This window comes from Lissotriton vulgaris, chromosome 1_1, assembly GCF_964263255.1.
Source record: "Lissotriton vulgaris chromosome 1_1, aLisVul1.2, whole genome shotgun sequence".
Taxonomy (NCBI): Eukaryota; Metazoa; Chordata; class Amphibia; order Caudata; family Salamandridae; genus Lissotriton; species Lissotriton vulgaris.
Genome location: NC_141685.1, coordinates 2,141,206,857 through 2,141,228,723, shown reverse-complemented (window position 1 = coordinate 2,141,228,723; position 21,867 = coordinate 2,141,206,857). Strand labels below are relative to the sequence as shown.

General features: G+C 44.8%; 1 protein-coding gene across 2 annotated transcripts in view; it reads left to right on the top strand.

The window, feature by feature from the left end:
• SCUBE1 (signal peptide, CUB domain and EGF like domain containing 1) overlaps positions 1-21,867 on the top strand; it is a 1,931,683-nt gene that overhangs the window by 741,748 nt on the left and 1,168,068 nt on the right. The gene's annotated exons all lie outside the window — the stretch shown is intronic.

Sequence of the window (21,867 nt, the reverse complement as noted above, 5' to 3'; positions counted from 1 at the left end):
ATTCGGGCTATGATACCGATGTTTCAAACTCCATCCCGGGTTTCGGTTTGATTGACCTTGAGGCTGGTTGGCCTCATGGCTTCCTGCATCCTGCTGGTGGACCATGCCAGGTGGCATATGTGGGCTCTGCCAAGGGACTTTTAAGTTCCAGTGGGCATACCATCAGGGGAATATTTCCGATGTCTCCCAGATCTCGGAGGGCACTGCATGCCAATCGCAGTGGTGGCTAATGAACCAGGATTGGGTGAGTGGCAGATCCCTCTCCCTTCCCCAACCAGACTTCACAGTGGTGACAGAGGCCTCACTTCTGGGATGGGGCGGCCACATGGGAGAGGCGAAGATCCATGGGAGAGGCGAAGATCAGAGGCCTCTGGTCTCCGGCTGAGTCCGGGCTCCACATGAACCTCCTGGAGCTCCGGGCGATTCGTCTTCGAGCATTCCTTCCTTCTGTCAAAGGAAGAATAGTGCAGGTGTTCACGGACAACACCATCGCCATGTGGTACTGCAACAAATAGGGCGGGATTGGGTCGTGGGACCTATGTCAGAGGCTCTTTATCTCTGGACATGGCTGGAACATCAGGGCATGTCCCTGGTGGTTCAACACCTGGCAGGTTTCCTGAACGCCAGGGCAGATGAACTCAGCTGCCGGTGCATGATGGATCACAAATGGTGTCTTCATTCAGAGGTGGTACAAGGTCTCTTTCAGCAGTAGGGAGAGCCTTAGTTAGATCTGTTCCCCACTGATTAAAACACGCAATGTCAGCAGTTCCGCGTTTTTCGTCGTGACTGGAATTGCGGTCTTCTATATGCTCTTCCGCCTATATCACTTCTGCCCAGAGTGCTGAAGACGATCAAGTGCGACTGGGGCCAAATCATTCTTGTGGCTCCAGATTGGGCACGCAGAGTCTGTTATCCCAGCTCTTGAACATGGCCATCGATCCTCCGATCAGACTGCCTCTTCGGGAGGATCTTCTGTCGCAGCAACAAGGGACAGTCCTCCACCGAACCTGTCCAGCCTCCACCTCCTTGTATGGAGATTGAACGGCGACAGTTGACAGCTTTCGACCTTCCTCCCGAAGTCTCTAATGTAATATTGGCAGCCAGGCATCCCTCCACTAAAATAGTATACGCATGTAGATGGAACAAATTTGTGGCATGGCGCACAGCAAAGGCTGTGGATCCCATTTCTGCCACTCTTTTAGAGGTTCTACTCTTCCTTCTTTCTTTGGCCCAGCAGGACTCTGCTCTGGGCACCCATTAAGGCTTTCTTTTGCCCATTCCGGCCTTTCTTTGCCTTCCTGATCAGCCTTCTCTTGTCAAGTCCCCTATTGTAAATAGATTTCTTAAGGGCATTACTCACCTCTTTCATCCTATTTCTTTAGTAATGCCCCAGTGGAACTTGAATCTGGTCTTGACTTCTCTTATGTGTGCTCATTTCGAGCAACTACCTAATTGTCTTCTCAGACTCTTGACCTTAAAGACAGCTTTTTTGGTTGTCATCAACTCTGCTCGCAGGGTGAGTGAGCTTCAGGCTCTTTCTTCTATACTCCTGTCCTGGCTGTTCATCGGGACAAGGTTGTCCTCCGAAATAGACCTTTTTCCCTTCCCAAAGTGGTAACCTCTTTCCATATGGGACAGGCATCACTTTGCCCACCTTCATCCTGCCCGCACCCCTCCTAGGAAGAGGAGAGACTCCACCGTCTGGATCCAAAGCGTGCATTATCCTTTTATTTGGATCGCACAATACAATTCCGGGTGGATGATCAACTCTTTTTTGGCTATGTGGGCATCAAGAAAGGTTGGGCTGTGCAAAAGCAGACCATCTCTCGATGGGTCATTCTTTGCATTAAGATCTGCTACTCCTTGGCAAAAAAGGAGCCTCCGGTAGGACTGGGCGCCCATTCCACCAGGGTAAGGCAGCCACTACTGCTTTGGGACGTGGAGTCCCGCTTGGTGAGATCTGTCAGGCAGCCACGTGGGCATCACTGCACCTGTTCACTATGCATAGCTGCCTGTATAGTCAAGTCCGAAAAGACAGCTTCTTTGGTCGTTCTGCTCGTTAGGATTTTCTGGTGTGAACTTAGTTCACAGACCCACCTCCGGGGTTTGCATTACTGGGGTATCTATTCTAAGGTAAGGAATCTATAACTAGATGAACAAGTTACTTACCTTCGGTAACAATATATCTGTAAGAGACATATATTAGTTATAGATTCCATACCGCCCCAACCATCCTCCCCGTTCTGCGAACTGACTTCTAGAGTTAGGGACTCCCTTTCAGGGCCCTAGTTTTGTGCACCAGTGGTCAGTGTCTTGCTTGGTTCTACGCTTCTGGCATGGAATGTTTTGTAAAGAACTGACGTCAGCGGGCAGGGGCGGCATCTTAGTAGGTACCGCAACGTCATCCAGGCAATCAGGATGCTGACGACTAAAGCGGAGTCGACCCACGCCACCTACCGTCGCGCAGTGGTACTGACGCCTGGGGGTAATTCTAAGGAAAGGTATCCATAACTGAGGGTGGGCGTAGTTCGCGAAGTAGCGCTACGCGAAGCTACGCGAATTGCACTTCGCACTACGCGAACTTCATGTAGCACTACGCGAGCTGCGTAGTAGCATGTTCGCACTGTGCAAGATGTGTTTTCAATGATTGCACAGTGCGGACAAAGAATATTAAATCACCACACCACCTTTAAGGATTGGGGCATCCAAATCAGCCCCTACCATCCTCCAGCTTACCCGGCACCGCTAATAACCAATAGCACAAGCCAAGTACAACAAAAAAGTTTCCGGCCTTCCACCTCGATTCTAAAAGGGGCCCTTGGCCACTCGGAGCCAAGAAGGGCTGATAATCGAGGTAAACAATTCTCGCCGTTAAGGGCGGAACTTTCAAGCAGATGGAATTCTAGCCTTTTAGACCAATGTGTCAGAACAATAACTCTCACACCAGTGCCACAATGACATACCAACTACGTAACTCAGGACAAAGTAGTGTCGAAAGCAGCAACAATTCGCCTTTGCTCGTGGAACGTAAATGGTTTGGCAGCAAAAACTGAGGACTCCGATTTCCTCCAATACCTGAACAATTTCGATATCATTATGCTACAGGAAACATGGCTCATAGAACCAATGCAAATTCAAGGTTTCCGCTGTTTCGCGCGCCCCGCCACTAAGGGGAGTAAAATGGGCCACGCCTCAGGGGGGCTGGCGACATATATCTCAATATCATCTATACTAACAGCGAAACTAACGGGGCCGGAGAATGATGTAGCATTACCAGTTAAACTCACCCTCCCATGGGCAGAGGCAAAGTCTGAAGTAATTCTGTTCAATGTCTACATCCACCCGAAACGAAAATCAACTGACACAGTAAAACTAATAGAACTAATATCCTCACATGCAGACTGCTCAGAAGTCTCAAATTTCATTTTATCAGGAGACATGAATTTATTCTTAATGGGAACATCCGAATCAAAGGAAGTCTCTCTCCAATCACTATACTACAATTTACCTGAGCAAAGCACCTTTCCCCACGGGAGGCCAAACAAGACAAATCGCCACTTTCTGGAAGACCTGGAACACTTAAACCTGAGGGCCCTTAATGGAAGATCAGATAATGATACTCCTCCAGCAGCAAGCTACCTCACTGAGCGATCAAGCTCGCTTATAGACTATACGTTTGTTAGCCTTCCACTGTGGCAACATGTAACAGGCTTCAAAATGGGCGATATAGGAGACAGTGATCACCGCCCCCAGGAGGCCTCCCTAGTGGGCACAGCTACGAACAACATTCTCCCCGCTCTACAATTAGGCTCAAGTTACACAACCAATTACAAGAGGATTAAGTTCTCGACAGAATCAATAAAGACCTTGACAGAAACAGCAATCAATCTGAAATTGGCTCAAACACCTGGCGAAAACCAGATAAATTCCTGGGAACGCTTTACAAGCAACCTCAGCTCTCTAAAGGCAACAGCTACAACACAAAGGATCTCACATGGGCAGTCACAACCGATCAATCTATCCATGAGCCAAAGAAAACAATTAAAAGGACTCAAAAAATCATTAAACGGCTCGCTAAGATCTTTACACCACGACCCATGTAACATTACACTCATCTCCAATGTGCGGGAACAGAGAACCAAACTAAAGAGGCTGAAATGGAATATTAACAACAACAATGAACAGGACCTCTGGGTAAAACTCTTGCACAACATCAAGCACAACGCCAGTGATAGATTCTGGAAAACAGTAAACAAGATAACAAACCCGAACCGTGTGGGCCCCACCTCCTATATATTAGAAGAAACATGGGCAACCTATTTAAAATCCTACTTCAGTCCCCATAGCTTCACTGCCTCAACGCCGGGGAAGATCAAAATAGCGGAGCACGTAGTTGACACCATCGATTGTAGTAGGGAAAGTGCTAGCTTCCCCCCGCAAACTCCACAGCTGGTTCATGTGTAAAGGCAACCAGCATACCCGCTGGAGTTAAACAACACAGCAAAAAAAGTACACCCGTCACCGAACAGCTCTTAATTAAAAAACAGATCAAGAAGGGAAAAAAGGATGGAGCTCCAGGGCCGAATGGTATTCCACCAGCAGTGTTCAAAGAAAAACCAGAGGATTGGGCAAAAATACTGCACTCACTATTTCTTGAAGTACGACATCTGGGCATAATTCCAGACTCTTGGAAAGGGTCGATAATTGTGCCAATCCATAAAACGGGCAGCAAGAAACAACCAGCTAATTATCGATTAGTAGCCCTGATCGACAATGAAGCTAAATACTTTGCGGGTACACTGCTGGAGGAATTGACAACTTGGGCGGAAAACAAAGAAATAATTCCGCTTAACCAGACAGGATTTCGAAAAAGCACCGGCACAATAACTAACATCATGGCAATGTCAATGCTAATGGACATGGCAAAAACCAAGCACATGCAGCTTCACGCTTGTTTCATTGATTACAGTGCCGCGTTTGATAATGTGGACAGGTCCAAACTATGGGCGAAGCTAGCCAGATGGGGTATTTCCAACAATCTTCTATCACTGATCATGCTCCTACACTCCAACACCTGGGTTCAAGTAAAATTGGGCTCAGGAACGCATCTTTCAAGGAAAATTCAAACAACGAAAGGGTTGAAACAGGGCTGCGTGCTGGCCCCCATGCTATTCAACCTATTCATGGCAGACTTAACCCCGGCACTTAACAACTGCAACTCGCACCCACCCAGGTTAGGGGGCTCCCCAATATCCAATCTACTCTATGCGGACGACGTTGTCCTACTCAGCTACACCGCAGTGGGCCTGCAAAATCTCTTGAACTGTCTAGAGGTCTATGCAAAAGAAAATTGTCTCTCAATAAACTTAAATAAAACAAGGTCCATGACAATAAACAAGAAACGAAAAAAGCCCTATCAGTGGCGCCTGGGTAATAAACATGTCGAGTCAGCAGAGGCTTACAAATACCTGGGTATATATATAGACAAAGATGGTCTAGCCAACAGCCAGCAACAGGAGATCAAAAGGAAAGGGATGATTCTTGCACTCTCTCTGAAGGGAGTCTCAGCCAAATTACTGGGCCCTACTCTGAATCCACTTCTGATGGTAGCCCGGGCCAAAATATTGCCTTCTATTACTTACGGCACTGAGGCACTGTGTGGGAGAGTCAGCAATCTGCTGGACAAAACAGTTGTTAAAGCATATAGAACATTGTTCAGCCTCCCGACCTACACTTCACCGTCACAAATTCGTCTGGAATTTGGCCTTATAAAGCAAACTTGGGCTAGCTACGGCGCTTTCATTAACTGCTGGCACAAGATTAGGTCAGCAAACCCGAACACATTAAACTACCTCCTCTGGCAAGAGATTCAACAGAGGCCGAAATCACCCGCAGGCCAATATCTTGAGGAGGCTCTGACGATCACAGGCCTGTCCCCCTTATGGGACACACACTGCCTCCATTCGGCGTTCAAAAAAACGGTGTGGAAGACGCTGAAGACACTCTCCTTGCTAGAGGATAAGGCGACCTTCTCACTCAGAGCGCATGCCTGGATGACCTTGGCCACATATAAGCACTTAGCCCCACAACATTACTTTAATCTGGGATATTCAAAAATACTAAAACAAAAATTTTTAAAGTTCAGACTTGGAGTGTTACCAACTACGCAGCAGCTTCCACCTTGGAAAAGGGAGCAGGCTTTTACTCTCTGTAGTCTGTGCAATAAGGACTCGGGCGACATCATTCATACAATCTGCACCTGCACTGAGCTGTGTCAAGAAAGGAGACAGCTGCTAAAAACTTGCTTTAATCAAAGAGGTATCAGGTCAAGGAGACAAGCTGTCCTGGCATGCTTTGATCCCTCATCACCACAACTGAACACTAGGTTAGTTAAATTTCTCGAAGCAGCTCGCTTAAAAATGCCAAACTGATTGTCACTTTGTAGTCCATCGCGCTATGGGGGAAATTTTACTAAGTGATTGGATAAATCTTACAGCGGATTACAACCTCTCACAGGCAGTAAAGACAAAAACATCTGGGACATTTAAATTGTATTGACATTGAAACGTCTTTTGAAGGTCATGTTGCGACGCTCATGAGGGAGCATTCACTTTTAAATATGGAACATTTTAATATGGTTGTATTAATTGTATGCATTGCAATGGTTTTAAGTAACTATGCAAATAAAGTTTTACCCTTACCCTCAGTGCGGACAAACATCCGGAACTGTGCAATCATTGAAAACGGCATCTTGCACAGTGCGAGCTGTAGTTTTCTGCTGCTCGAGTAGATTATTACTTGAGCTGCAGCTTTCTCAACGTGAACTGGTAGTTTCTCATTGAGAGCGGTCGCGAGCATGCACAACCACTCACAATGAGAAACCTTACCTCCCCGCGTTGAGAATCTCGCCGGGATGTCATTTTGCTTGCTCGCGGTCGCGAACATGACATTCAGGACCGCGAACAAGCAAAAAATGAGCGCTGCACTACGCTACGCTGAACTACGCGTGTTTGCACTGTGCTACGTGCAGCTCGCGTAGTGCGAAGTTGCGCAAACTTCGTAAACTCCGCGAGCGTAGCGTAGTGCTTCGCCCAGGGTTATCCATAACTAATATATGTCTCTTATAGATATAGCATGACCGAAGGTAAGCCACTTGTTCTATAGTGCTTATGCTCTCTCTTTTAAACATGGTAAAATTGGTTTACACCCAATTAGCACATTTAATTTGGGCTACTAATAGGCCTGCAGGACTCATTGTGTCACCCACTTAGAGGCAGCCCCTTGAAAATGTCTCAGGCCCACCATTGCAGCCTGTGCGTGCAATTTTAAACTGCCACTTCGACCTGAAAAAATATTTTTTTTGCCAACCCTAAACCTTCCTTTTTAATACATATAAGACACCCCTACTGTAGTCCCCAAGCAGGCCACAGGGCCTGCTTGAAAAGTTGAATATGTACTTTTCACTTTTGCATGTACTGGTGGTGAAATACTCTTAAATAAGTATTTCACTACTGCAATGCTTACCTCTCCCATTGGATAACAATGGTTTACCTTATTACATTTAATAAGTGATAACTTTAATTTTGGAGCAAGTAAAACTTTAATTTGGGAGCTCGTAGGAATGTCTAGTTTGGTGTCTGAAGAATTGTATTTTAAAACCCTTTTTAATGGTAAAGTCTGATTTTAAATCACGTTTCTGGAAATGCCCTTTTAGAAAGTTAGCATTTTATTGTCTTAACCCTTTGGTACCTGTAGCCTGTTCCTGGGTCACATGACTAGGTGTAGCTGGCAGTTGTTTCTTGTGCTTTTCTCCTAGACATTGTGATGAATGGACAATAGGTGTTAGCAGGTTAGGCCATCTCTAACTTGATGTATGGGAGGAGTTGTCACATACCACACTTGTACATCACAAAGGCACTGCCCAGCATGCTCGCAAAGGGTTTTGACGATAGTCTTTTGTATCCCGAGGCAAGGCAGGGCAGGGAGGTAGACCATTCCAAGTACCTCTGGAAATGGAAACCTCCAGAACCACCTTCTACTTCAAAGTGAGCACACGGTATAAATAATGGATCCTCAGAAACAATTCTTCAGTTCACCTCTCGATTTCTGGAAGACTTAGAAAGACTGCTGTGGTGCTCTGCAAGAAGGACTGCTCCTGCGCTGCATTGCTGCCAGAGGGAAAGAGACTGGATGTGCATCGTGATCCCAGGACCACCAGAGTGACTCCAAGGGCTAGTTGGCTGGCCTCCTGATCAGAGCCTCAGGGACAGAAAAAGCTCTAACCATCTTGAAATGAGCACCTGGACTCTACCTGCTGCATCTTGCTCTCCAAGTGGTGTCACTCTAGTCGTGGAACCTTGGAAGTAGGCCTAAAGATGCTCTGCCAACCCTCCTGTTGACAGATCCGATACAACGTAATGCTTCTCCTCGCAGCTCTGCTTTGGGACTGCCGCAGCAAGAAGCCTCCCCAAAACAACACCTTGCATTACAGCCCTGAAGCTTCTTTGGAACCACCGCTGCGTGACGCCTCCTTGATGCAGTACTTTGCATCTCAAGCCCCTCGCTGACGGCATCTTCACCAACAATGCAGAACTTTGCATCACAGCCCTCAGCTCCATGGTACTGCTGCTGCACGACCCTTCCTCGAAGCGAGATCCCGCAACGCTCCGCAAACCAAGATTTGATCCTTGTATCCGGACCACGCTCCATTGCGGTCAGCCTGAACTTGTAACTTTGTCCCATTCTGGTGATACCAGTTGACCGCAGTTGTTTTAATATAAAAAAAATTGAATTGCATATCTCCGGTTCTACTAATTGGATTTTTGTCATTTTGGCCTCAAATAATTTATTACATTTTACTCTACTTTTTAAGTTGGTGTGTTTTTTTTTATGTTTTCAATTTATTTCTGTTTGAAGTGAGCACTTTACACATTGCCTCGAAGTGAAGCCTGCCTGCTAAGTGCCAATCTACCAGGGGGTTAAGCACAGGTTAAATGGGGGTGTCTCGTAACTTCACCCTGACAGGAATTATAGTTGCTTCTTGAGTAGGGTTTCACCCTCCTCAACCAGTAATCCCATTTCCTATGTGGTATGTAGTCGGTGGGGCAAATATACAACTAAAGAAAGGTGTGGTAGTGAAAAGTAATTTACAATTAGCACATTTTCCAATGAAATGCCATAAAATTCTCAATGACATGCAGTTTTACTAAACATATAGCGCACAAATCATAAACTTTGAAAATATGGTTACACCTAATATTTTTCATTTGCACATGACTAAGAAAAAAATCTTTGTTTTGTTCATACCTCGGAATTATAAAACATGTGCTTCATGTGTGCTTTCCTAACTGCTGATATAATTTGTAATTTGTATAGTTCATTTATAGGTATTTAAAAGTTTCGGTGTGGCAGAAAAAACTGACATACTACAAACTTTTCTTTCACACACCTTTTCTCCAGCAATATTGTCAGATTGTTCCCTTTACAAAATCCTCTCACTTTGCAACCAGAAAAATAAAAGTAAACACCAATCTCCTTGTTCAAAATAATTAGCAGGATTTTTTATACAAGACAACCTGATATTTGCCTTGTATTTGAAAGCTCAGCAAATATGACAAGATAAAATCAAATTTAAAGGCATCTTTTTTGCTCATACATCTTCTGGACTCCAGCCTGGTTATTTTGCGATTGCTGCAGCACCCCCTCACACCTACGTCAAGGCCCGATGACAAAAGTAAGCACGAATTTATCAGAGACTGTCTCCTTGCCATCCGTGCCACTGTAGATAACACTAAATGTAAAATGGTCTGTGATGGATAGTAATAGCTCAGAAATTTGGGTGGTGGGTAGAGAAGCGCAAGAGGGGCAACAACAATGTGGCAAGGAGAGAAGCTCACGCAAGGGAGAACTACATGGACAGAGGGCGCACAGAAGATGCACAGGGTGGGAGAGACAGCAACATGGACGCTGGGTGAAGAGAATCACAGGGATGAGCAATAGCAATATGGAGCAGAGGAGGAGAGAAGTAAATGAGGGAGACAGCTTGAAAATACATGAACTCACATGGAGTGCTTTGCTAAAAGAAAAAAAGATTTTGCTAAAAGTCAGCAATGGAAAGTGTAAATACCAGCCAGGCAGAGGGATGATAAAGAGGATATGCTCCAAGAGGGACAAACACAAGATTAACAAGCTGCTACAGGAAAAGTCCTTGAACAAGCTGCAAGCAAATGAGAGTGACAATAAAGCCAATTAATGGTAATCAACGGGCAGATTTAATTACCAGGTAAGCTCTTGGTAAGTCTATGGAAGGTCCTTAAAAATCAGACAGGTGCCCTCTTTGGTAAGTCCAACTTTAATGAGGCCCACGCAAGGACAAAAAATGGGCCCATTTACAACCACAAAATTGGCCCACATACTGACCGGTCATACTGGTCCATCTGGCACTGCCATATTGCCCTTTAGACCAATACAAACCTGGTACCACAGATGCTATGATTACCACAATTTCCGAAATAAATCTCAACACGTGTCTTGTTAACATATTAATATATATATATATATATATATATATATATCACTCACACAAGGTTGCCTGCTGCGAAGGAAGCCACAGGAGAAAATGAGATTCGCCATCCATTTAATGAGAGATACAGCATGGAGAAAAGGCAGGCACAAACAGTGGTAAAGTCCAAGCCTGACGCGTTTCATGACAGAGCACTTCACCTGTTGTGGGCTTTCTCTACACCAGGCAACTTCGTTTTGGTATTTTTGCGGCGCCGTCTGAGCCGCGGAGGAAGCACCGGTGTTCTCGAACACTCCTGCAGCGGTGTCAAACGACGCCGCTGCCTAAGGGACAGGCGCCTTTTGTTTGGAGAAACCGAGTGTTCACAAGGAGCAAGCTTGGCAGCACTACCCACTGGGGTTTTAATTTTCCAGAAACTTTGACTGTAAAGACTATGGCAGCTCACTGAAGAAATACTCAGCACTGCAAGTACCATCGGGCCACAGTGTTGGCCCCACCTACATAGGCGGAGTATGTACTTAACAGCTAGCAAATGCATGAAATCGCCGTGCCTTCCAGTCCAGGAATCCATTGCCTCTGATGAAGTGATAGTACACGAAACGCGTCAGGCAGCTTGGACATGATTGATGTGCTGGCGGTTTGTTATCCTTGCTGTCCCCTCCAAGTAAAGAATTTTGGTAAATCCTTCACCTGTCGTGGGCTTTCTCTACACCAGGCAACTTCGTTTTGATATGTATATATAATATACATATATATATAATATACATATATATATTACCTACTGGCGTGTCGCCAGTAGGTATATATAGTTAGGATTTTTTCCCTATGGGATTTTTGAAAATTCTATGTCTAATAACTTTTGCGTTTGTGGACGGAATCGGCTGAAATTTTCAGGAAAATGGCACATTTTGTTTCTGAGCAGCCCTTGAAAATTTGGGGGGGTTTTGTCGAGGGGGGGCCGAGAAAAAAGGGGGGTCCCAAAACGCGTTTTTCCCATGTTAATTTCCATAGGGCGGTTGGACTCACTTTTAGCTCGAACGGCTGAATGGATTTGCACGAAACTTGGCAAAATTGTAGGGACTGTTAGCCCGATGTGCCTTTGCTAGGTCTCAATATATGTGCTCCAGTAGTTTTTGAGAAATTAACGTTCAAAACAAGATATATATCTGTAACAGCGCTCCGGGCTGCGCTCCGGTTCGCTTACTTTTCGCGAAACGGAACTTTGCGCGCAGAAAGCTGATTGGCTCTCCGGTGTCTGTCAACATTCTAAACAGTCCGGAGCGGCCGCCATCTTATCTCTCGGTAGGATCGAGAGAGAAGAAGAGGTGAAAAACGAAGGGGGAATTTAATGAAAGGGGGCAAGGTATACCCCTCTTGACCCCCTAGGAATGTTGTTGGGGTTATTAAAGGGTCCCGTGGGGAAAATAAAAAAAAAATTATTTTTCACGGTAGAAGCGCTTCACGGGCCGCGAACTGGGCCGCAAACTGGTAGCGAAACGGGAATTCGCCATTTTGTGCTTCGTTTTAATTAAATTACTAGGTATAAGGGGGTGCGGGAGACGTATCCTAATCCCCTATGTTTCCTGAGGGTGGCTGAGGAGGCTCATATATGTTGATACATCTCTTCCAGCGGCTGTGCGTGAGCTTTTTTTTTTTTTTGCTGCGTGACGTCTGTTAACGTTCGATTCGATGGAAATCAGGAAGTGTTGACCGCCAATTTGTCAGTGCGATAAAATATTTTGTTATAAATGAATCCTTATTGATAAACATTGTCTGCGCCATCTTGCCTTTTTTCCAATGCCACAATTTTGTCGTGCACGGCAGCCATTTTAGATGCCAGGCCGGTCCCAGGCTATCACCTAGCCCTGCGGATGTAGTTTATGGCCCCAGCTGTAGAGAATCGAGACATGCCAACCCTCCCGATTCAGGCGTGAGACTACTGATTTCAGTGCTAGTCTCCCGCCTCCCGATTTCTGCAAGCAAAAACCCGGGGGCATATTACCAACAACTAGCGATAATTTTTGTCTCTAACTTGTTTAGAGACAAAAATTATCGCAGCACATCGGCGATTTTTATCGCAGATAAACCTTGCTATTAGCAAGGTTTATCGCAAATGCGATAAAAAACGGCCGCAATGCATGAATATCGCTGAAAAGTCAGCGATATTCATGCATTATCGAGCAAATGCTCTTAGCCATGTTATCCACCTCCCATTGGATAACATGGCTAAGAACTGCTCAGGGCAGGTGTTAGCTTTTTGAGATATTCGTGCTTAGCGCGAATATCTTCAAAAGTTGGTAATAGGAGATAGCGATGTTAGGGACTGTTTCCAGTCGCTAACATCTTGGCACGCCCACTTTGCATGTCATTAGTGATAAATATCACTGACATGCAAAGCGGGGCCCAAGATGGTCGCTATCTCCTTTTAGCTGTCACTAACTGGTGTTAGCGACAGCTTGGTAAGCATATTACCAACAACTAGCGATAATTTTTGACTCTAACTTGTTTAGAGACAAAAATTATCGCCGCACATCGGCGATTTTTATCGCAGATAAACCTTGCTATTAGCAAGGTTTATCGCAAATGCGATAAAAAACGGCCGCAATGCATGAATATCGCTGAAAAGTCAGCGATATTCATGCATTATCGAGCAAATGCTCTTAGCCATGTTATCCACCTCCCATTGGATAACATGGCTAAGAACTGCTCAGGGCAGGTGTTAGCTTTTTGAGATATTCGTGCTTAGCGCGAATATCTTCAAAAGTTGGTAATAGGAGATAGCGATGTTAGGGACTGTTTCCAGTCGCTAACATCTTGGCACGCCCACTTTGCATGTCATTAGTGATAAATATCACTGACATGCAAAGCGGGGCCCAAGATGGTCGCTATATCCTTTTAGCTGTCACTAACTGGTGTTAGCGACAGCTTGGTAATAGGGAGATAATTTTATCTCCGCTTTCTTGGCTTTAAAAGCCAAAAAAGCGGAGATAAACCCCCTTGATAATATGCCCCACGATTCCTGGGGGGTTTCAGCTGAAAAGGCTTGGTATTGTGTTACGTGGTAATTGTTCCAGGAAACGTCAGAGGGTCGATGCAGAGGTTCTAGAAGGGGTGATAAACCATTTAAGCCTCATGAACAAGCGCATGGTCTTTTAAAGATCTGTGAAGTACTCGGGGCGGCGGTGTGTCCTCTTTCAGGAGCGGGCGGGCGGGGGGGGGGGCACTGCCAGCAACTTGCCAGGCCAGGCAGTGTTCAACACTTGCATCACCCTTTCTCTGCCTGCTATTGCGCTCCATGCTTCGGAAAGGTAAGAAAAAGAACGTGCATTTGAGTTTGAAATGTCCGATCCTGTAGCAGTACACTTGCAAAGCCCACACATGACAATAACCCGATTCAAGGCCCCATTCACCCGATTTTTTAAAAATATATAGCACTCAAACAAAGTGGGATTATAAAACTTTATTAACTTTTAAATATAACGAACGGAACAAAAACTGTAAAAACATTTAAACATTTTTCACAAAAAAAAGCAACAATGGTCAGAAGCTGTCTTTTGTGCGAATAGTCCCAAGGCAGCACAACGTGCTGAGTTCTGGACGGCACCCAGGTGATGTCATCTGGGTGCCGCACTGGTTTTTGGGATCCTACAATGCAGCAAAGAAAAACAGCGTTGGGAGTCCAGGGTGTTGAGGAGGGAGGCCTCGTCAGTAGCGGTCTGTTGTGCGAATAGTCCCAAGGCAGCAGAACGCGCTGAGATGTTGATGGCACCCAGGTGATGTCCAGTAAACTGCTGCACTGGTTTTGGTATCCTACAATGCTGCTCCGAAAATTGGCGTGGGGCGGCCCGGGGGGGGGGGGGCGTGGGGGAGGCGGCGTGAACGGGCCTCCCCAGGTGGCGGCCATCCAGCTGAGTTGCGCCCGCTCTTGCGGCTACAGCATCTCGCTCACAATGTTGTTGAGTTGCTCCCACTCTTGCAGTGCAGCGATAGGCGGCTGCCACATGACTCTTAAAATGGCGGACGGCTCTTCGGTTTTGGGCCTGGTCCACTAAAATGGCCCTGGGACACCTTGGAACTCGGACGCTTGCCTGCTAGGGCTTGGGCTCCATTCTCGAAAAGCGTTCCCTCAGCCGTGAAGATTCTACAAAAGTCTTGGGGGCCCTCGACTCCTGCAGGCTTCCGGTGGGGAGCGGCTGCCATGATTGCTCGCGGAATGACCACGACGGAGCCACGAGATGGTGGTGCTCTCATGCTGACGCCAGCTTCAGTCTGAATCATCCAGAAACAAGGTGGGGCTTTCATCGTTTGGGAAAAAAAAATGTTCTAAACCAATGAAAAGTGTTATTTTTAGGTCACATGACCAAGCCTTCCATCATTAGGAAACCAAAAGTAAAATGAACCAATGAAAAGTTTTATAAACAAGTCACATGACCTGTTATGCGGCATAGGGCTACAAAAAGCGTAGAAAATCCGTTGGCACGTGAGGCGGCGTCAGTAGCGGACCGATGTGCGAATAGGCTGAAGGCAGCACAACTCGCCGAGATCCGGATGGCACCGAGTTAGTGTCCAGCAAGTTGCTGCACTGGTGTGGCTATCCTACAATGCTGCGCCGAAAGTCGGCGTGGGGCGCCCCGTTGGCCTGTGAGGTCGCGTCAGTCAGTGGGGGCTGTGCGTCTCCCCCAAGATGGAGGCTCCTCGGCTGCAGTGCGGCGCCCCTTAGCGTTTCACTCGCCGTCCAACTGAGTTGCGTCCGCACTTGCGGCTACAGTAGGCCGAAGGCAGCACAACGCGCCGAGATCCGGATGGCACCGAGGTGGTGTCCAGCAAATTGCCGCACTGGTGTGGCCATCCTACAATGCTGCGCCGAAAGACGGCGTCTCCAGCTGAGTTCCGGTCATTTTTGCGGTACAGTGACTCGAACGCGCCGAGATCCGGATGGCACTGAGGTGGTGTCCAGCAAGTTGCTGCACTGGTCTGGCCATCCTACAATGCTGCGCCGAAAGTCGGCGTGGGGTGCCCCGTTGGCTTATGAGGTGATGTCAGTAGTGGACCGATGTGTGAATAGGTCGGAACCAGCACAAGGCGCCAAGATCCGAATGGCAAGTCCTGGATGTTGAGTGCCATAGTTGAGAGTTCTGAGCAGTACTTGTAAGACTGTCTGAAGCTCTTTTGCACCTGCTGCAGCTTCACTGTTGCCCTGGTGTGGCCAAAGGTCGCACATGACATAGGCGGCCGGCTCCCGAGGTCCGGCGGAACTTTTTTCCTTTTCCTTTCTGCTTCTTGTCCTACAATCCGTTTCATCTGAAGACACGACCAGGTCCCTGAATGTGTGCAGGGGGACGCTATTGATTGAATGAAAATGGCGGCTTGACACAAAGCTGACTCAAGCGTTGCTGTTGATGCTATACAGACAAAAATTGGTTTTCAGTTTGTACATTCTTCAGGATTTTTTTTTCCATCCAAGGCTGATTGAGAGTTTGTAGAAAAATGGCTTCAGATTTTCCACATACTACTCTTCAACATTCTTCCTAAATATAACAATGTGAGACTCACTAGGAGAACGGCTGTTTGTTTCCTTTCAAAATGCTGCCAACAATATTTTCTGAATGGAAGACACCATCTTGTAGCATACAGGGCCGAAAGGGGTTCTGGTCTGGCCGATGGTTGGTGGAGACATTTTGACTATATCTTGGACCTGCCCGGCCTCGCCCAAAATGGCGCCGGTATAAATGGGACTCGTAACTCCTTGCCCGCAAATGTATATCTAGAAAATTTTATTGTAAGTGGCCCTGTCTTATTTTAATTACAAAATGTACGTCCACCGATTCCGCAACTGTTAGACACCTTAGTTCTTCCAACCTAATGGCCCGCTCCTTACGTTCCTCTACAGTGTAAATGTCTCCTCATCATATACGATTTCAGTTTGCTCCGTGGCCGGCCCACGTGGTTATAGGCCCGTATTTGTATACTGACATTTTCACAATAAAGGTTTTTAAAACAAAACACGGTAGTAGTATTTACATTGGTAAAGTTTTTACTTTTAGTCACTGTTTTCGAATCAGTAAAAGGCAAGTGAAATAAAGCAGTCCAATTACATGACGGATAAAAGGTATAATATGTAGGAACGCAGTAAAGATAAATGGTCAAGGGCAGTTGTGTTTTCCACTCCTGCAACATAAAGTGATCGATAAGAATCTGATAATCAGGCGTATCGGCGACTAAGACAGCAGGCCGAGTCTCTTTTACTCAACGGCTCCGTCATGGAACGAAGAAACGCCCTTTTTCTCGAAAAAGGAATATATTTTACTTGCAGGACAGTTGTAAATTTTCCGGGAAAGTACATTAGCCTGGAATATTATAACATATATGTTTAAAAAAAAATAATGTTCGAAAACAATAAAAAGCGTAATTTTTAGGTCATATGACCAAGCTTTTCATCATTAAAATAACAAAAGTAAAATGAACCAATGAAAAGTTTTATTAACAAGTCACATGACCTGTTATGCTTACGTTACGCGCTGCGCGCCGCGCGCCGCGCCCCGGATCACTTCCGGGTGCGCTAACGCGGCGTGTCATATAACGCATTACGCGACAACGTAGGTCAAGAATATAGTCAAAATGTCTCCACCAACCAGCGTTCGGAACACAACCCCTTTCAGCAGTCCAAAAAGTTTTGTTAAATGACAACAGAGGGGACAGGCAACAAGAACCATCAGTCAAAGAGGGGAGGGCAAGTTCTTCTCTTCCGGGTCATGTTGGGGCGCTACCGGAACTGATCGAATTGGTAGTCTACAGTGTTTCTGGATGTTTCAGACTAAAGCTGGCGTCAGCATGAGAGCACTACCATCTCGTAGCTCCGTCGTGGCCATTCCACGAGCAGACATGGCAGCCGCTCCCCACCAGAAGCCTGCGGGAGTCGGGGGCCCCCAAGACTTTTGTAGAATCTTCACGGCTGAGGGGACGCTTTCGAGAATGGGACCCAAGCCCTATCAGGGAAGCGTCCGAGTTCCAAGGTGTCCCAGGGCCATTTTAGTGGACCAGGCCCAAAACCGAAGAGCCGGCCGCCATTTTGAGAGTCCTGTGGCAGCCGCCTATCGCTGCACTGCAAGAGTGGGAGCAACTCAACAACATGGTGAGCGAGACGCTGTAGTCGCAAGAGCGGGCGGTAAACAGCTGAATGGCGGAAGAGGCACAGTGTAGCAAAAGCGGGCGGAATGGCAACTAAAACGGTAAAGGGGCGCCCCACTACAGCGTGTCTTCAGGTCAAACGGATTGTGGGACAAAGTCCAGAATAGAAGAGTCATCAAAAGGCAAAAAGTTCCGCCGGACCCCGGGAGCCGGCCGCCTATGTCGGGGGCGATCTCAGGCTACACCAGTGCTATAAGACTTGGGGAGGGGGTCGGAGCCAAGCGTCTTCTCCGAGTCCGTTCCATCACACCGCCCCTCGGGGGCCTCCGTCAAGCGGTTTAGGGAGGTACCATATAACATTGTTTTCAAATGCAGTCAGGTCCACAAACGACCCTCACTTACTTTGAGAATAGTGAAGCTGCAGTAGGTGGAAATAAGCTTCAGACAGTCTTACAAGCACTGCTTTTGTAAATTTTTTTTAATTTTTTTGTATTTTTGCACAGTTTTATATTTTTTTTTGTTTTTGATGGAGGGGAAACAACAAAGCACAGGCATTGAAAAAGGCTCAAACTCAGAACTCTGAACTATGGCACCCAACATCCAGGACTTGCCATCCGGATCTTGGCGCCTTGTGCTGCTTCCGACCTATTCACACATCGGTCCACTACTGACATCATCTTATAAACCAACGTTATGTAAATAGTTATTTAATAAAATGTTTTACCCTGTTTCTTTGCTGGTGTGTTGTCTATATTTTTAATATTTGCATAGGGTTTGTCGTTATTTTGGGCGGGATGGGTGACGGAGCCGAGCTGTCTTGCAGCCCTCACGGTGTGGAGCTCAGTTCATCTCACTAGTTTCGTATTTCTCATGAGGGGTTGTGGTTAATGTTTCTATTTTAGCGAGGTCAAAAAGAGATCCCATTAGTGGCCTACTGATTTTGCTCGATTCCATTTGTTTTTTTAAACGATTTTTCACTATCTGCAAAGACTAAACAGAGTATTGCGACTCTGTGCTTGTTTGTAAATAGAGAATGAACCAAAGAGAACCAATTCTAAAACAGTAAATGCTTGGATAACAATCAATCAAATGGAGAGAGAAGCAGGCACGACGGATTACAACGGGGCAAAGGCCTGCGTTAACTACCCTTCACTATCTGCAAAGAGAGAGTACTCCTAAGAGAAAAGAGAGGGGAAGGGGGGTGCAGCGTTCAAAGCACATCAGCGTGCATAAATACGAAAATGTTTTTATCTATCACGTACTTGACATTTTAAAGCTTTTCATATTTGCTATTAAAAAACCATTGAAATTCACTGAAAAAACCATAGGTTATAGTCGATATATAGTTAGGAATTTGCATTTACAAAACCTTGAAAATTCAATGAAAAAACCATTGGTTTTAGGCCATATATAGTTAGGGATTTGCATTTACAAAACCTTATTTTACTCGCATAAAACCATTGAAATTCCATATATAGTTAGATGCGCTAACTATATATCGCGCACCCGCAATCCACTGCTGATGATGTCACATATTACATCATTCATGACATGGTCAGTGACATCACTGATGACATCACTGATGACAACTCAAATGACATCACTGATGACATCTCAAATGACATCACTGATGACAACTCAAATGACATCACTGACAACATCACAGATGACATCATTCATGTGTTAATACGATGAACCTCTACAGACTCTGATATATCCTTAGATACACTCAGTGAAAACAGACACTCACAGATTGTCACTCATCCATGGAGTTACTCATACACCTAGACAGTCATGCAAAGAATCAAACACACCTCCAATTCCTCAACTATACAGTTATACACACCTTACTTATTGAAACATATTCTAACACATATTTACTCTCTTATATAATCCCTAATGAAAGTTCACAATGATCCATACAGCCACTCACACATTCACTGGCTCTAATGCACAGTTATTTATATATGTTAACTCTCACATGTACTGTGTTTTACATATGTACTTACTTTGACATGTAGCACTGAGATATCCATTCACTCACCAATACACTCATGCACACAGTCAACTGCCCATACAGCTGTTTCCACATGCACTTTTGAACCCATACATCTAGTGAATCAACTGCTCACACATCTATGCAGAGTCATACACCTCCCAGCCACTCACACACATACTCAGTCTCCCATACAAATACTTGGGCAACCAATCAATAACCCATATAGTTACTCATATAGCTACTGATCAACACATGCAGCAGTTTACAGAACAACAGATATAATGATGCACAAATTAATACAGTTTAATCACTAACCCATGCACTCAGTGAGACACATTTAATCACTCCCTCATACAATCAGTCATGCACCTACTAAATCCTTCATCCAGACATTTATACATCCACTCATTCTTCAATATGTAAGACATATTTTAACTTTACAGAAACATACAGTCACTGGATGTTGTGATCAGTGATGTCATCAGTGATGTCACTGACCATGTCATGAATGATGTAATATGTGACATCATCAGCAGTGGATTGCGGGTGCGCGATATATAGTTAGCGCATCTAACTATATATGGAATTTCAATGGTTTTATGCGAGTAAAATAAGGTTTTGTAAATGCAAATCCCTAACTATATATGGCCTAAAACCAATGGTTTTTTCATTGAATTTTCAAGGTTTTGTAAATGCAAATTCCTAACTATATATCGACTATAACCTATGGTTTTTTCAGTGAATATATATATATATATATATATAATATACATATATATTAAGACACAATTTTGATAAAGATAACAATACATAAAAAATATTTGTAAAGATGTTTTTGTCGATTTTGTTCACAATGTATTTTATATTTTGCGTTTTTTCCTTGAAGACATCCTAGTATTTCTGCGACTAAAAAGCATTGCAGCTGTGCATATAAAGTTGCGTTTTCGTGTATATGATCGCTTTTATTGTTTTATTAAAATCAAACTCATCTTTCCTAGTCCTCAACGTCCACTAATATTTAAGAGTTCTATTGTTTTCGATAGCATTTAAACATTGTCTCAAATGAACGCATCATGTAGTCAGTTACTCTCTGCAAGAATGCAACTGCATATTACTTTCTTTGCTGATATTATATTATGTGTGTTGTTTTACTGGGTGTGTTTTAATAGAAAACTTTTACTATTTGTTTACTTTTGCCATACTTTCTGTTGAGGGTTCCTGATTGCCTGACTTGTCTGATTACATATAATCAGAAGGTATTTACAGAACCTAAAAACCTTAGCAAATAAATCTCAAAAGAATCCCTCCATTGCAGCCTGATCCAATCTAGAACTAGTTAAACTCTTTGTTATGACTCAGCTATACGTTAATCCCTGACATAAATCTTGCCAGCCTCTTTTCCATGATCTGAATGTTTGTTGTCTTCTGTGGTGTTTATTCTGAGTATCACTGCAAGATTGCAAACATCTGCAACTTCAGAAACATAGTTTTAGCCTTTGACTAACACATTTACTTAACATTCCTCTTTCCTTCATGCACAGTTCTTACTGTCATTTCTACTTATTTTTTTCTGCACGTTTTCTTTCTGTAGAAAACTGCTGACTGCCATACACTTTTCTCTTACGTACAAACCGTATATGATTTTATGCTTTTGTCATCTTCTCCATCCTAGGCCGCCTCTTTATTTTTGTCTGTATTCCTAGGTCTTACATGGTAAATAAACATGCATAATACAACGTGTGTATGTTTATTCAATTTCGAACTTTTTTGTTGAGCTTAACCAACCAACCAGCATGCGTTGACCTCTCGCTACTAAACTGCATAGTTCTGACCTATCCTGACCTTTTATGTCATATCTCTGCTGTATCATAACATTGCTATATCATCATAACATTGAATGTTTAGCTAGAAATGTTCCATAGACAAGCAGGCAACCAGCACGGCCCGATTCAGTCTTAATTATGTGTCTGTTGTGTTCGTTTATTTGCATGCAGTTTGTTTCCAGATTTTGTTGCTGATTTACCTGTGTCCTTCCATCACCAGATGGTGTTTGGTCTGAATGTTTTTATGCCCGAGAGTCTGTCTGAAACTTTTAACATTTCTTTCAAATGTAATTCTTGTCTGATGATTGTGGTGTTTTCCTGACTTTTCTACCATCTCGTTCATCCAAGCCACAAATTCAAAGTAATGTTTGCCCGAATCACGTACCCTTGTTCGA